Source organism: Solanum pennellii, chromosome 1 (assembly GCF_001406875.1).
Source record: "Solanum pennellii chromosome 1, SPENNV200".
Taxonomy (NCBI): domain Eukaryota; kingdom Viridiplantae; phylum Streptophyta; class Magnoliopsida; order Solanales; family Solanaceae; genus Solanum; species Solanum pennellii.
In genome coordinates, this window is record NC_028637.1 from 29515016 (window position 1) to 29530170 (window position 15155).

At 35.2% G+C, this 15155-nt stretch overlaps 1 pseudogene; it reads left to right on the forward strand.

The window, feature by feature from the left end:
* LOC107019404 overlaps positions 1–14642 on the forward strand; it is a 107547-nt pseudogene extending 92905 nt beyond the window's left edge.
* Positions 14643–15155: the final 513 nt, after the last annotated feature.

The window sequence follows — 15155 nt, forward strand, 5'->3', positions numbered from 1 at the left end:
TGGTTATAAATGTAAATAGTATAGGTAGATTATAACCCTAATAATACACTTACACTTTCTAGTAATAGGTAAAATATTAAAATATATGATCCGTTTCAAAAGTCAGTTTTAATTAAGAATGTGGTTACACATCTTTTTTAAAAAGACTAAAATAAACTCAAGGATGCGGTTATGTACCTTGGCCAAATTCAAGGACGCGGTTACGCACCTTGGCCAATAATATAATTAAATTTTATTAATTTAAGTAGAGACTTATACAAAAATAAATCATTAGGTATAGTATAAAAAAGACAGTTATGTCTATAAATATCAAGATCGAGAATGCAGTTATGCATCCGATTGAGACCAAAATAAAAAGTTCATCAATATAAATATGAGCAAAACTGTAGCATATAAAATATATCCAAGAAAAAAATAGTTCAAAAAAGTATAAGTCAATAAAAGTGACCGTACTAGAACCATGGGACTCGAGGGATGCCTAACACCTTCCCCTCGGTCAATAGAATTCCTTATTGGAATTTCTGGTTCCTAGGCCATAATTAAGAGTCATTTCCTATTGGTAAGGGATTAAACCAAAGGTGACTTGGAAAACCATAACTCAATTCCAAGTGGCGACTCTGAAAAATTAAAAATAATCCCTAAATCAATACCGTCATTTAAATTGGAAAAACTCTTCCGCTCTGCGCGCAAAAAAGGGGTGTGACATTTACTATCCATCGATTCATCTTTATGTTGATTTTATTTACCAGGGTTTGTGGTGGCTCAAAAATAATATGAAAACTGCACTTTTGACTATTTGATACAATGGAATGGATGCATCTTTCCATGTCTCCAGTGACAAGATTTTTGTTAATAAAATTTCATCGATTTTTAATTTATTTCTCACTTTTTGATTGATTTCATATAATTGTAATTTCTAAATATTTGTTGTGAATGTAAGCAAATGATATTCTAAAATTTGCTGAAAGGTCAAAAATCAAGAATGAATTTTCATCAAACTATGGAGGTTAAACATTTTTATTTTTCTTATCCTATGAAAAATAAATTTATATTAGTATATTGTTCGTTTTCAAGTTATTTCAGTAATGCGTTGTTTTTTATTGCACGCAGATTCTCGGAAAAGCCGAAAACATTGTAAATTTGTTTTCACACACATCCACGCGCGCACCCACACCCTCACCCACGTGCGCACACACACGCATGCAGGAAGATGCGCACGCACACGCACACACGCGCTATATATACATACATACATATATATAATTTTATATAAAAAGAATATAAAATTAAAATAAATATTTTTAAGCAAATGCAATACATTGACTTTGTAAATACTTGTAGACAATGAAAATATCCATCAACTAATCTTGTGATGATTTTGTTAATGAGACTTTATTGTGTCTCGGAAAATGGCATAAACGTTATGCCTATGACCTTTTTCTATGAAGAAAACACTACTAGTCTCGATGACTCTATTGATAAGGTCTGTATTAATCAAAAGTTATTCATTTCTAATCGGTTTTTGTTTCACTTTTAAATTAATTAAACAGAAATGTGATTTTCAAATTATTTATCATATGCGTAGGGAGTAAATATTCTAGCGTTTATAGAAAGTTCAAAATTTAGTGATGCATGTCTATCCGGAAAAAAGGTCTGCGTGGAAACATTAAGCGAAGGTTAAACAATTTTCTTTTCCTTCTCATTTGAAACATTAAATTTGAATCATATTTTGCTCATCTTGAAATTATTTGTACAATGTGTTCGTTTTGTTACATATAGCTCAACATTTGGCTTGGAGAAACTCTATGCTTGGATCATCGGAGAAGGGAAAAGAGAAGTGAATGCTTTTCAACTTTCGAAATTTTTATGTTTTCTAATATCCCTAGTAACATTTTTTTTCCCAACATAACTTTTTTTTTATGTCCGAACGCCTACTTAACTACTCAATTACTTCACTATCCATCGATTCATCTTTATGTTGATTTTATTAACCAGGGTTGTGGTGGCTCAGAAAATAACATGAAAATTGCACTTTTGACTATTTGGTACAATGGAATGGATGCATCTTACCATGTTTTTAGTGACAAGATTTTTATCAATCAAATATCATCGATTTTTAATTTATTTTTCTCACTTTTTAATTGGGTTCATATGATTGTAATTTCTTAATTTTTGTTTTGATAGGTAAATATATTTTAAAATTTGCTAAAAGGTCAAAAACAAGAATGAACTTTCATCAAACTCTGGAGGTTAAACTTTTTTATTTTCCTTATCCTATGAAAATATTATTATATAATATATTGTTCATTTTCAAATTATTTCAGTAATGTATTGTTTTTTATTGAACTTAGATTCTAGGACAAGCCGAAAACAAGGTAAATTTGTTTTCACACAGACCCACGCGCGCATATCCACCCCACACCCACACCCACGCGCTCAACTGCGATCCAACTTATATGCGAAACGACACCTTTTAACAATTTGAAACAAACAATATTTACTCCCCTTTCAAAAAGGTACTGAATCTTTCATATTTAATTTATACAGAATTGTAAATTTGCACATTTTAAACTTTGATTTATACATCATTATGAATTTGCTTATTTCAAACTTTCTTGCTCATTTACTTCTAACCGGGTACTTTGATGCACACGGTAATCTGGAAGAATCAAATTAACAAGTTCCAAGATAAGTTGAGCAAAGTTGTGCAATCATTATCATAAACTTCGGAGTTTCAGAAATAACTGCTGAACACAGATTAGTAAATTCGAACATTAAAATTACATTCTTGCGGATAACTTCCATCCAAAAACTACAGGATGATATTGTTCAAATCCCAGCAAATCGTATCCAATCAGTGATGATTCTCTCCGGGATCAACAACAACGTCATCAGGCACATCAATTATTGCGATTTATGTTACACACGTTCTCCAATGTATACAATAAATAATTTGCCTCCTTAACTTGTAGATGTGGTTGGATTCTTTTATGAAATCGGTGAATCTACATAATATCAGTTCAAAGTGGAAGAAACGCGACATACACATTCTTAATGACTTGTAATATTCTTATCTCATCTAAATTACGTTCAAATTCATTCATTCCAAAGAAGCAACATATGATTCTCTTTTGGAGAGGATATGACTATTAAATCAAGAATAACTTTGTGGGAGTATCATGGTAATATTTTTTACCCGACGTATATCTCATCCACTTCAGACCATTTATTGTGATCGTCACTGCAACAACTCTAAAGAATTCATAGGTAACTACTTCTTCTCAACATACTTGAAACATTTAATAGTCACGTACATAGGACATTCTGACATATAGGTTTAGTTTTTTTTAAATATAGGTGAATTGACTTTTGCCACCATCGTAGCAAGCAAAATTTGAGTTATCTTAAAATGGACAACATCACCTCATTGCTTCATAAGTTCAGAAAGAAGTCTGTTGATGTCCAAACTATTGAGAGTGAAAATGCAAGTAACGTTTCCATTGCAGAAGCTATGTTTGAAAATCGGATGACTATTTTCGAGTTAGTAGATTCTGACTGGAGTACCGACATAGAGGTAAGTACTATAATAAACGCTTCACACCATAAGCACAAGGCATTTAATTAGCATGCTACTGTGATATATATATATATATATATATATATATATATATGTATGTATATATATATATGTATGTATATATATATATGTATGTATATATATATATATACACACACAATCCTTCATTTTTACATATGGTAGGTAAGCAAGCAAGTAACATTGTAGCCACAACTTACATTCAAAGGAACACTAGGGATGTTTTACGCATACAAAAGTTTAAAATAGACATTAAGGTCATGGACAATGGTGGCAAGACAGCTTTGATCCTGTTTTATGGGGTTGCAGAGAAATTATTCTTGACACTTCTGCTAACAAGCTGGTTAACCGATTGTCCAAAAGTGAGACTGATGTACCGTCCCAGATTTGCAGTCTATGTGGGATGGACTTGTTCCTCAAACTAAAATTGAGCTATTTCAATTTGAAAGAGGGTTCGGAAAACTATACAGTCACAAAAGTTTATGTGCCGGATGAAGAATTAGAATGCAGCACCCCATAAACAAACACAAAAAGGTAAAATGCTACAAATTTATTAAGCTTCTAATACATATTCTCTTAATAGGTACATCATTCATCTTTTGGGTAATGTTTATAACATACATCATCATTAATTATTTCATTTTACGTACAGGGAAAAGAAAAATTTAAAGATTTACCTGAACCTATAGACTATAATGCGGGAGGATAAAACACTGAATACTCAAAAGGAGTTCCGAATGGAGGGGAGGCTTCCATTTCAAACAGAAGCGTTTATTCGAGAATGTCTAAGAAGACAAAAAACTTATTCATAGACGAGTGACGGAGACACCATAAAAACGACATGGTAGAGGCTTTTTCTATGCTAGGGACCTTAATATTATTAGTTTGATCAAGTAGTTTCTATTTTGTTAGTTGCGAAACTTTACATGTCCAACAATGGCTAATTTGTATATCATGTGGTGTTGATGTCTGTTATTGTAGGGTATTCAGTTTTATCTATTGCCAAAAAAACTTCACTTACTATGAATGTACATGTCTATAAAAGTTCTGTTGTTTATGTGCCATATATGTCGATCCACATTTTTGCTATTAAAGTTATATGCTACCTACCCCTTCTCTCACAAGGATTGAATAACTCATTCAAGCAATGACATTTTAAAACTCTAGAACAACAAACCTATTATACCGCGACATTATATAGGTGTAACTGAAAATATCAATTTTTAACAATTATTTAACTACACTAAAACAACAAAAAAATTCAACCAAATTTGAAAATGACAGAGTCGCGCGAAGCGCGGGCAATTTTCCTAATTTCATTTATATTACAGCAGCACATAGTTGATGGTGACACTACCTCCCTGTGGCTCATAGCAAAAGATATCCACAAACTTGAGGTGCTTTTTAATTTTACTCAATAGAACTAACTTCTATTTGAATAGGCTTCATTCTTTTTTTTTTTGGAAAGGTAGGTTTAGTATAAATATTTTCTAACGATTATTACAAAATATAGTAGGGCAAAGGGAAAGCATCAGTTCGTGTGGCTGACATTTAAAATCGGATGCAGTGGGAAGAACCAGTGAACACATATGAGATAACTCAAAATCTTAAATCCACTAGAATAAATCATACGTTATTTTAAAAAAGTGGGTACCATACATTTGTTAAAGATGATTCTCAATTGTATTCAATTCATCACATGAATACATCAATATATATACATGAGTTTCTCGGAGAATAGGACTTCAAAGTTGTAACGGTTAAGGACTACTAATCTGAATGTAAATACACGATTTCTTCTAAACAGATTCCTAACAATCAGTAAATAATTAAAGATAGACTTCCACTCAAACTCCTATGTGACATTATCTTTACCCTTCCCCTCAAGTTGAGCAGAGAGTGGAACTACTGTCAACTTGCTCTTCAAATCCAGAAATCAGACCTTGGACGGAGGATTGGTAAGAGCATCGGCCACTTGATCATGGTCTTCGCACGAACCTTGTCACAGACACTATGAAATTCTATTTCCATTAGTTTAGTTCGCGAATGAAAAATGGGATTAGACGTTAGGTAAGTAGCACTGATATTATCACACCATAGAATGGGAAGAGAGGTGGTGTAGCAACCAATCTCTCGAAGGAGATGTTCGATCCATATCATTTCAGAGGTAGCGACAGCTAATGCACGATATGCTGCCTCTGTCCTTCACCGTGATACAAATCTTTGCTTGCGAGAAGCCCATGAAATCAAATGAGAACCAATAAAAATAGTGAATCTAGTTGTAGACTTGCGATCATAAACATCACATCCCCAATACGAATCACTGTAACCATGAAGTAAGGTGGATGACCCATGAGAATAAAATAAACCAAGAGATTTTGTAGCCTTGACATAACAAAGAATACGCTTGACCACAACCCAATGAGAATCCATAGAAGCATATATTGTGATACTTTATTTACTGCATATGCTATATCGGGTCTAGTAAACGTTAGGTATTGTAGAGATCCAACGGTACTTCTATATAGAGTTTGATCATGGAATGGACATCCAACAATATTGGAGAGCTTAGATGAAGATGAAGATGGTGTGGATTCAGGAACACACGACCCCATTTGCACACGATTAAGGAGGCTTGTGACATACTTACCTTGTGATAAATGCAATCCTTCAGGTTTCCAGTTTGCTTGAATTCCCAAGAAATAAGACAATTTCCCAAGTCTCTAACAGCAAAGTGAGTTTTCAAATTGGCAATTAGAGATGCAATACGATCAGAATTAGATCAAACAACTAGAGTATCATCAACATAGACTAAACAGAACAACTTTACATCGGCATTCGACAAATAGAACAAAGAGCAATCAGTTTTTGATCCCGCAAAACCTAGAGAAAGAAGCACATCAGCTAAACATTTGTTCCACATGCGCGGAGCTTGTTTGAGACCATAGAGAGATCATTTAAGTAAACAACCATGATGTGAACGAGTGGGATCAACAAACCGGGAGGTTGAGACATGTAGAAAATCTCATCTAACTTTCCATGAAGAAATGCAATGGATACATCTAGTTTAGTAACATACCATTGATGAGACATTGCCAAGGACAACAACAGTCGTATGTTGCCGGCTCAACCACTGAACTAAACATATCAGCAAAGTCGAGACCCGGTCGTTGATGATATTCTTTAGCCACAAGTCTTATTTTATAGTGATCCAGTGAACCATCTGACTCTAACTTCCTCTTAAACACCCATTTACAACCAATTATATTTTGAGACGGGGATGGTGGAACTAGTTCCCAAGTACCATTTTGAATAAGTGCATTATACTCCTCCGACATGGCGTGATGCCAATGAACATCCTTAATAGCCTGTGAATTGCAAGAAGGTTCCACTGTTGCCGATGTTGGTGTCGTAGTGGACATGGAGAATGGTTTCTTTGTCTTTAAGGAGCCTGTTTTTGTTCGTGTGACCATTTTTTGCAAAGAAGGAGCTACTGGACAGACCATACCGACAGCAGAGGTGTTCCCAAAATCAGCAGAATGACTCGTATTAGAAAAATGAGGATTTTCTGCAACTATACATGGTGAAATAAAGGCTACACCATGAGAAATGTCATCTAGTGAAGGAGGGTCAGTAGCATGTGTATTTCCAGGAATAGGATAAACATATGATAAAGGTTTGGTTTTTGTCAAGGACTCGATAGATGGAGAGGGAGAAGGCTGATTTGATGTGGGCGTCGGTACTGTAGATTGTGGCATCATTGGTGGAACATTGGAAGGAGAAATAAAGTTCTGAAATGGAAAAGTAACATTGAAAGGATCTGATTTAGCATTGGTTATAGATAGAGGCACCACAACATCCTGTGAAACAAAAGGAAAAATATTTGCATCAAAGATGACATGACGAGAAACATAAAATTTTGAGGAAACAGGGTCAAAACATTTGTATCCTTTGTGTAGCTTACTATATCCCAAAAACACAAATGATTCAGATCGAGGAGACAATTTATCCTTTGTATAAGGACGCAACCACGGAAAGCAAAGGCAACCAAAAACACGCAACAAAGAGTAATCTGGATCAATGTTAAATAACACATGAAATGTAGTTTTATTGTTTAAGCATGGGGTTTGTAAACGATTTATAGTATACACAGCGGTATCAAATGCATTTTTCCAGAATATATGTGGGACATTGGCATGATGTAATAATGCTCGGCCAGTTCAACAATATGCCTATATTTTATTTCGGCACAACCATTTTGTTCAGGGGTGTATGGACAAGAAGAACGTTGCACAATTCCATTATCTCTCAAGAAATTCGTGAATGCTTGATATTCTCCCCCCCCCCTCAATCAGCTTGAAAATTTTTAGTGGGATGACGAAAATATTTTTCAACAATTGTACGAAATTGCATAAATATTGAAAGTACATCAAATTTATGACGAAGAAAATATCCATGCATATGTGCTAAAGTGATCAAAGAAAATCACATAATATCGATATCCTTCGTTTGAAACAACTTGAGCGGGCCCCCAAACATCTGAACAAACTAGGTCTAAAGGCCTATAGGCTTGAAAACTAGAATCACGAAAAGGAACTTTATTACTTTTACTGACAGCTCATGTAGAACATAAGCTACAAGATTTAGACGATGGGACAATGACACTATATGACAATGCTTGATGAATAGTAGGAAGTGATGTATGAGCCAAACGAGCATGCCAAATCCCAAGAGATGCAACATAAAATGCAGGTGCAGATGACTTCAACACAGGAAGAGAATACAATCCATCTTCACTCGGGCCTGTGTGCAGTATGTCCCTCGTCGCCAAGTCCTTAATCAAAAAATGGTAAGGAAAAATTCATCTGAAACTTGGTTAGACTTTGCAAAAGAACTAATAGACAATAAATTTTGAGCAGCAGTTGGAACATGTAAGATGTCATCAAGATCGAATTTTTTCCAGTTATAACAACTAAATTCTTACCAATGTGAGAAATAGGAATTTTAGAACCATTACCTATTGTAACTTCCTCAGGACCTTGGTATTCAAAATGACTACCCAAGTTTTCAAGATCAGCTGTAAAATGATGTGTAGTGCCGCTATCCATTAACAAATTTTGAGGAGAAGGAGTTCATGCTAAATTGGAAATTTGTTGTCCAGAGAAATTATTTCTAGTGTTACTCCTAGGAGATGGACACACACGTGCAATATGACCTTTACCTTCACAGTTATGACAAATAATTGCAGACATATATGAAACTTGGGATGTTGTAGAATTGGTATGTGCATAGTTATGAGACCCACTATTTCGAAATGAATGGGAGATGTGATTGGAGGAACGCCCACGACCTCGGCCTCCTCGTCCTCTACCACGTCCACGAGTGGTAGAAAAGGAACTCTGAGTATATTTTGCCGTAGGCGCAATGACTTCAAGTGCTTCATCACTTTTAAATTGTCGTTCTTCATTCAACAACAATCCATACAATGCATCAAAAGTAATTTCTTCGTGACGTGATTCAAGTGACCTGGTAAAAGAACGATAGGAAGGTCCAAGTCCAGCAAGAACGAATTCTACCAGATCATTATTTGGAACCGGATGCTGCAGCGCAACCAACTTATCTGCTATTTTCTTTGCCTTTTGTACATATGACTCACTAATGATATTGTCACGACGCAGAGTGTGCAACTGTGATTTGAGTTCATGAATGTATGGTCTTGATCCAGATGCATATGTGACAACAAGTTTGTCCCAAGCTGCACAAGCAGTTGTCGCTTCGACCAACTGAGGTAAAATACTTTCTGAAAGATAAGAAACAATCCAACTTAGAAAAAGTTGGTCTTCACGTAGCCAAATCGTGTACACTGGATTAGATTTGGTGTTGGTATCATCCAAAATTTGTGTTGGTATCTGAGTAGTACCATCAATATGATGAGTCAAACCACATGCGAATATCATAGGCTTAAAATGTCTCTTCCAAAGTAAATAGTTCGAAGATGTGATTTTCACAGGCAACCGATTTGCGAGGTTTGGAGAAGACGAGGTCATCATGGAAGAGACGCTGGTTTTACCCACCAATCTGTTTCCTCGATGAGAAAAAGATAAAAAAATATTGGGTTGGTTTAACCTCTAATGGCTCTTGATACCATGTTTAAGATGATTCTCAATTGTATTCAATTTATCACGTGAATACATCAATATATATACATGAGTTTCTTGGGGAATAGGACTTCAAAGTTGTAACGGCTAAGGACTCCTAATCTGATATAATTACACGACTTCTTCTAAACACATATCCTAACAATCAATAAATAAATACAAATACACTTTCACTCAAACTCCTACGTGACATTATCTTTACAAAATTATCACAAATTAATATCAATTTTCTCTTTTACAGCAGAGGGTGTGCCTGAAATAAATACTGTCTTACTTTTGGACAGAGAGGGAGCATGTCTTCTTTCTTCCACTCAGCCCTTCCCTGTCTCCTCTCTCATTGTATTTCATGCAATGTAGTTATAAAACACATAAGATTGTTGTGTGATCTCATGGATTATTTGGTAAAGATGAGCCATAATTCTTGGATTATGTTAAAGGTTCATGTTAGTTTATCATATTTTGTTTCGAACAAATGCTAGAATAGGTAGTTGTCATTCTATTGTGTAAGATATGTGTGTCTGTGTGAGAGAGAGAGAGAGAATGTATGTTTTGACTAAATAACAAAGGTGAGATAATATGCTGGAATGATGAAGTTCATCTTATCATACTCTTTCAACTTGATCTTTAATTAATTGCCTCGTATTCAAAGAGTTAATAGTTCCACATGTATAATCTTGCTACTTGGTATAGTCTTATTCCATGTATCTTTTCCATATGATCAATTAATTTCTCCACTGCTTTGGTTTTATTCGTACTTCTTCAACCTTCATGGTTGTGGAAATACTATAGTTACGTTACTTGTTTTGGTTAGTGTGTCTTGAGTTGTGTGAGCAATATTCGTGCTTCCTTTATATGCATTTGTCACTATTGCTTAATGACTTTCCTGGTATTGTGCAGGTGGATATGATCACTCCAATGTGTTCACAGTTAACATATGAAGGGCTGTTGGATGAGGTAAAACCGGTATCTTAGAATTGCTACGTTTCTGTGTTGTTAGAATAATGTCTACGCAGCTGTTCATGGTTGTATAATGTGTGTGCATCATCTAGAGCAATACACAAACTATATATGCTGTGAATATTTTAAAAGCTGTCTCTAATAGGCTTCTTGCAGTTTCTTGGTATCAATAATGGTGTTGTGCAGCTAGATTCGTCTATTATGGGTGTCAAGACAGAAGGCAAGAAAATAAAGGTTCCCTTAATTCAAGTTGTGTTCCAGGTTGATTTATTTTCTCTCATAGTTTTTTAACAACAGTCTAGGTGACTTCAGCATACATATCAATCTTTCATGTCCTATCATAAGATTCAGTTGCTTATGTTCTTTCCTTAGTCTTCTATTTCTTTAATTGTCATTTGCAGTGTGATTGCAGGTTCTACGTCAAAAAGCAACTTTCATGAAACAAAAATACACAGAATGGCAGACCACGGTTAGTCAATAATCGTAGATGTGCATGTCTTATCTTTGCTAGTTCAATAATTGACTTCTTTGTTACATTTTATTTTATATCCAAAACAAAACAGTCTCCGAATTGAACGATTATGTCAAAGAGCTAAACTCATTGCCCGAAATGACAGTAAGAGTTATTTCTAATGTTTTATTCCACAACGATCATCATGATTTTAACAATTTTATAACATTATTGTCTTTATGTTCCAGAGACACTTTAATCTTGGTCAGCATTTAACTACGTTTTTATCCAAACCTTCATTCCATGTCTGAATCGATATGGAGCAAACTTTTGTCGAGGCTAAAAGCTATGATATGCGAGTAAAATGAAAATTTTCATTATAATGATTGATGACTTCGGTAGTTTTAGACCATATCCACCTTTCAACTCTCTCTTAAATATTCAACGGTACTCAGAAGAATCTGTTGCACCAAGTGCTTGACTTCAAATGTTGGAGAATTGTAAATGCAAGTCCAACTTTTTTTGGCAAGAAAAATCCTTTGCATGCATGATATGATGTCATGTACTAGTTTACTGTGTGTTTGTGAGCAAGGGTGTGCTTTTGTAACACCCCGTATCCAAAACAGATCAAAAACCAGCTTTTTCAGAAAATCTAAAGGTGCAACAGACCGTGGCCATCGACGGACCGTAGCCTGACCCACGGTCCGTCCTGCACATCCATCGATTGGGTCAGAAACCCCCAAAATCTCAGTCCAGGAAAATTTGGTTAAGTCATGATCGATGGACGGACCTACGGTTCGTAGGTTAGACTACGGTATGTTGTTCGTGACCGTCGATTGACACCCCATTCACCCACTCTCTGACAAGAGCTACGGATGACCAGCACGGTCCGTAGATGGACCTACGGTCGTAGGTCTGACCGTAGGTTAGAAATAGTAGAGAGTTAGGGGGAAAATGCAGTTGAGTAAACTTCAAATGATCATAACTCTCAATACAAAATGAATTAGGTATCCCATGACCTACCAAAAGATAGATAATTCAATTAGCTTTCCCTACCCACTAACCTTCCTAAAATCCAACCTTTGAGTAAAATATGCCCATTTTAGTAAAGGTCTGTCGAATAGGCCCAACCTACGGATCCAAATGACGGACCATCGATTGAGCGACGGACCGTCAGTCCAGGTCATCGTTTGGTCCGACAGCACTTTACCTAGGGTTCTTTTGGTCTTTTCCCAATTCTTTTAAATCCTAAGCTACGTCGTTTTGACCCTAAATCATCAGATTTCAGTCAATTTAAGCCTAGAAACATAACTAGAACTTACCATAAGTCAAATCATTAAATCAAAACTTAGAAAATTAGAAGCAAGAAAGGAGAAACAGGTCAAGAACTCTAGCTCAAGAACGCAACAGGTTCCAGCAGTTCGAGCCACGAAATCTAAGTGTTTCTCCATGAATTTCATCAGCAAGTATGTGGAATTTCACTAGTGGGTTGCTTTTACTCATTGGGTCCTTAGTTTTCAGTCAGTTCTTGATTCTCTTATCATGATTAAACCTACGGTATTTAGACCTTCAACAGAACTTTATGAATTTATTAGCTATATGTTCCAAATCAGATTATCATGTTATTACTTAGATTATTGCATTAATTTCAGAACCCTAGCTTTGTATTTCTTTAGTTCTTGAATTATATATGCTAGGTCAAATATTTCAGTTATTCAGTTATACATGCCTTAATTTTAATGCACAATTATCAGATTAAATGTTGCATTCTCAGTTTGCATGTTCAGTTTTGAGCTATCCAGTAATTACAGAAAATTTAGACATTATCAGTTAACTATATAAATCCATAGGAGTATCATAATACAAAGTTGGACTAGGGTTTAGCGTACCAACAAGTCCCAAAACTACTAGCCAAGTAGGTTGTAAGTCCCTTTTGTGGGCAATCAGTTTAGTGATCACGCCAGCATGCCTTTATACCTTTGGCAGGGTATATTGGGTCCTTTCGATGGGGCGTATTCATCGGACTCCACATTTAGCTCATGTGGTTTTATTATCGGTAATTAGTAGCTCTCACAGTTCAGTCAAACTCTTTTGCATTGAACATTTATCCATATACTCAATATCCAGTTTCAGCATGTTATAAATTGGTCATTGCATTCAGTTAGCTTAGAATTCTCTATATCATGTTCAGATTATTATACTTGCTTCTGTGCTTGTTCAGTTATGTTTTATTTCAACTTTATTGTATCCTATATGGTCAGTACCTTTCAAGTTCTCATGCATACGTGCGCTATATCTTCTCGTGATGTAGGTTCAGGTTCTCAGCATCCAGATCAAGCATAGATCGATTTTCGATCTTCAGTTCAGCAAATTTAGTTGTGAGTCCTCATTCTCCGAGGACAATAGTCATGAGTTTCTTTTCAGTATTTAGTCTTTTAGTTTCAATTTTTGCTAGACTTAGCTGGGGCTTGTCTCAGTATTTCAAGTGTAGTTTAGAGGCTATTTTAAACATAGTTAGTTTAAGCTTAGTGTTTAGTTAATAACTTCTTTGTATTAAACTCATTGTTTCTGATATTTCAGTTATAGAATATGGGTATTTCCCCATCTTTTCAGTTTAAAATTATGATTTAGTTTCCGCAACAGTTTATATTCTTTAGTATGCTCATGATCATGCTACAAGGGTTAGCTTGGGATCACTTGTGGTCCTAGGTTCTGTGTCCACGTCTCGGAGGTAGCTTTGGGCGTGACAGCTCCATTACTCCTTTCTCCATTTTTTTCTTTTCATTATGTGGTAAAGAAGCATGATTATTATTCAACCAGTAGGTAAACAAGCATACACAACTTCAGATCACTATTGGCCAGTCCACATCAAACCAACATAGAGAGAAAATGATGAATTTTTCTAAACAAATGCTACTCTCAGTGCATAAAATAACAATGTAGAGAAAAATGTATGCATTATTATTAACTCATGTCTTAAACTATAATCTATAGTTGTCTTGCCGTCTGCAGAATTAATGAGAAATATATTATTACTGTTGAATTCCTTGAAAATTTGATTTTATCGTCTCCTTGCTTTTCAAGTAATGATTGTCCATTGCAGGAAAGGATGATCAGGAAAAAGTGATATATATCATGAGTTGGAAGTGCACAAGAGGGGAAGTGGTTTGGATTCACCCTTTTCCTTTTCTTCTGAGGTGAATCTTTTCGTGGTCTATTGGCTTATTCTTTCCTCACGGAGTAAACGCAGATTCTTTGTGTACATAAGCAGGAACCACTTCTTAATGTTCTACGTCTTCTCATCTAGTTCTCAATAACAAATTCAGGGTTGCCCAAGAAGAATTTTGACTATTTGAAGCAAGTATAGATGTTTTATCTATTCTTTGACATGGCTTCCATGCTTTTAGTATCACCACATGAACCTCAAATGACATATTGCACTTCTGCACTTTTTGTTAGACAAGAACTGCTTCACAGCTAGGTAATTTGGAACAGAGTGACCAAAAAATATCTAATGAGGCTATACATCAGTTTGAGCATAATCTTACTAAATAATATGAACAAACGAACCCCCTAGGGATGAAATCATTCAGCAACTTATTACCATAATGAAAATGATGATCTCACAAAAACTCCTGATGTAGAGGAAATTCATAATATAGTTCTTGGGATGGATCCTAATAGTTCTCCTTGTCTGGATGGATATGGGGGAATTTTCTTTTGATCGTGTTAATGATGATTTTGACTCATTTAAGGCTCTTTTCTTAGTTATATTTGCTTTCTTTATTTTAAAATTGGTTATTTTAATGTGGTTTTCGTTACATATGGAGGAAAATAAAAGGAGAGTAGATTTAGAAGACATTTGAAGAAAACAAGAGAAAACGACGCAAAAAGGCCAATTGGAAGAAAGTGGAACTGACAGAAATTTAGACTAGAGAGAATATTAGCAGTGCCTCACAACCATTTTTAAGGAGGGTCTTCTTTCATACCATTT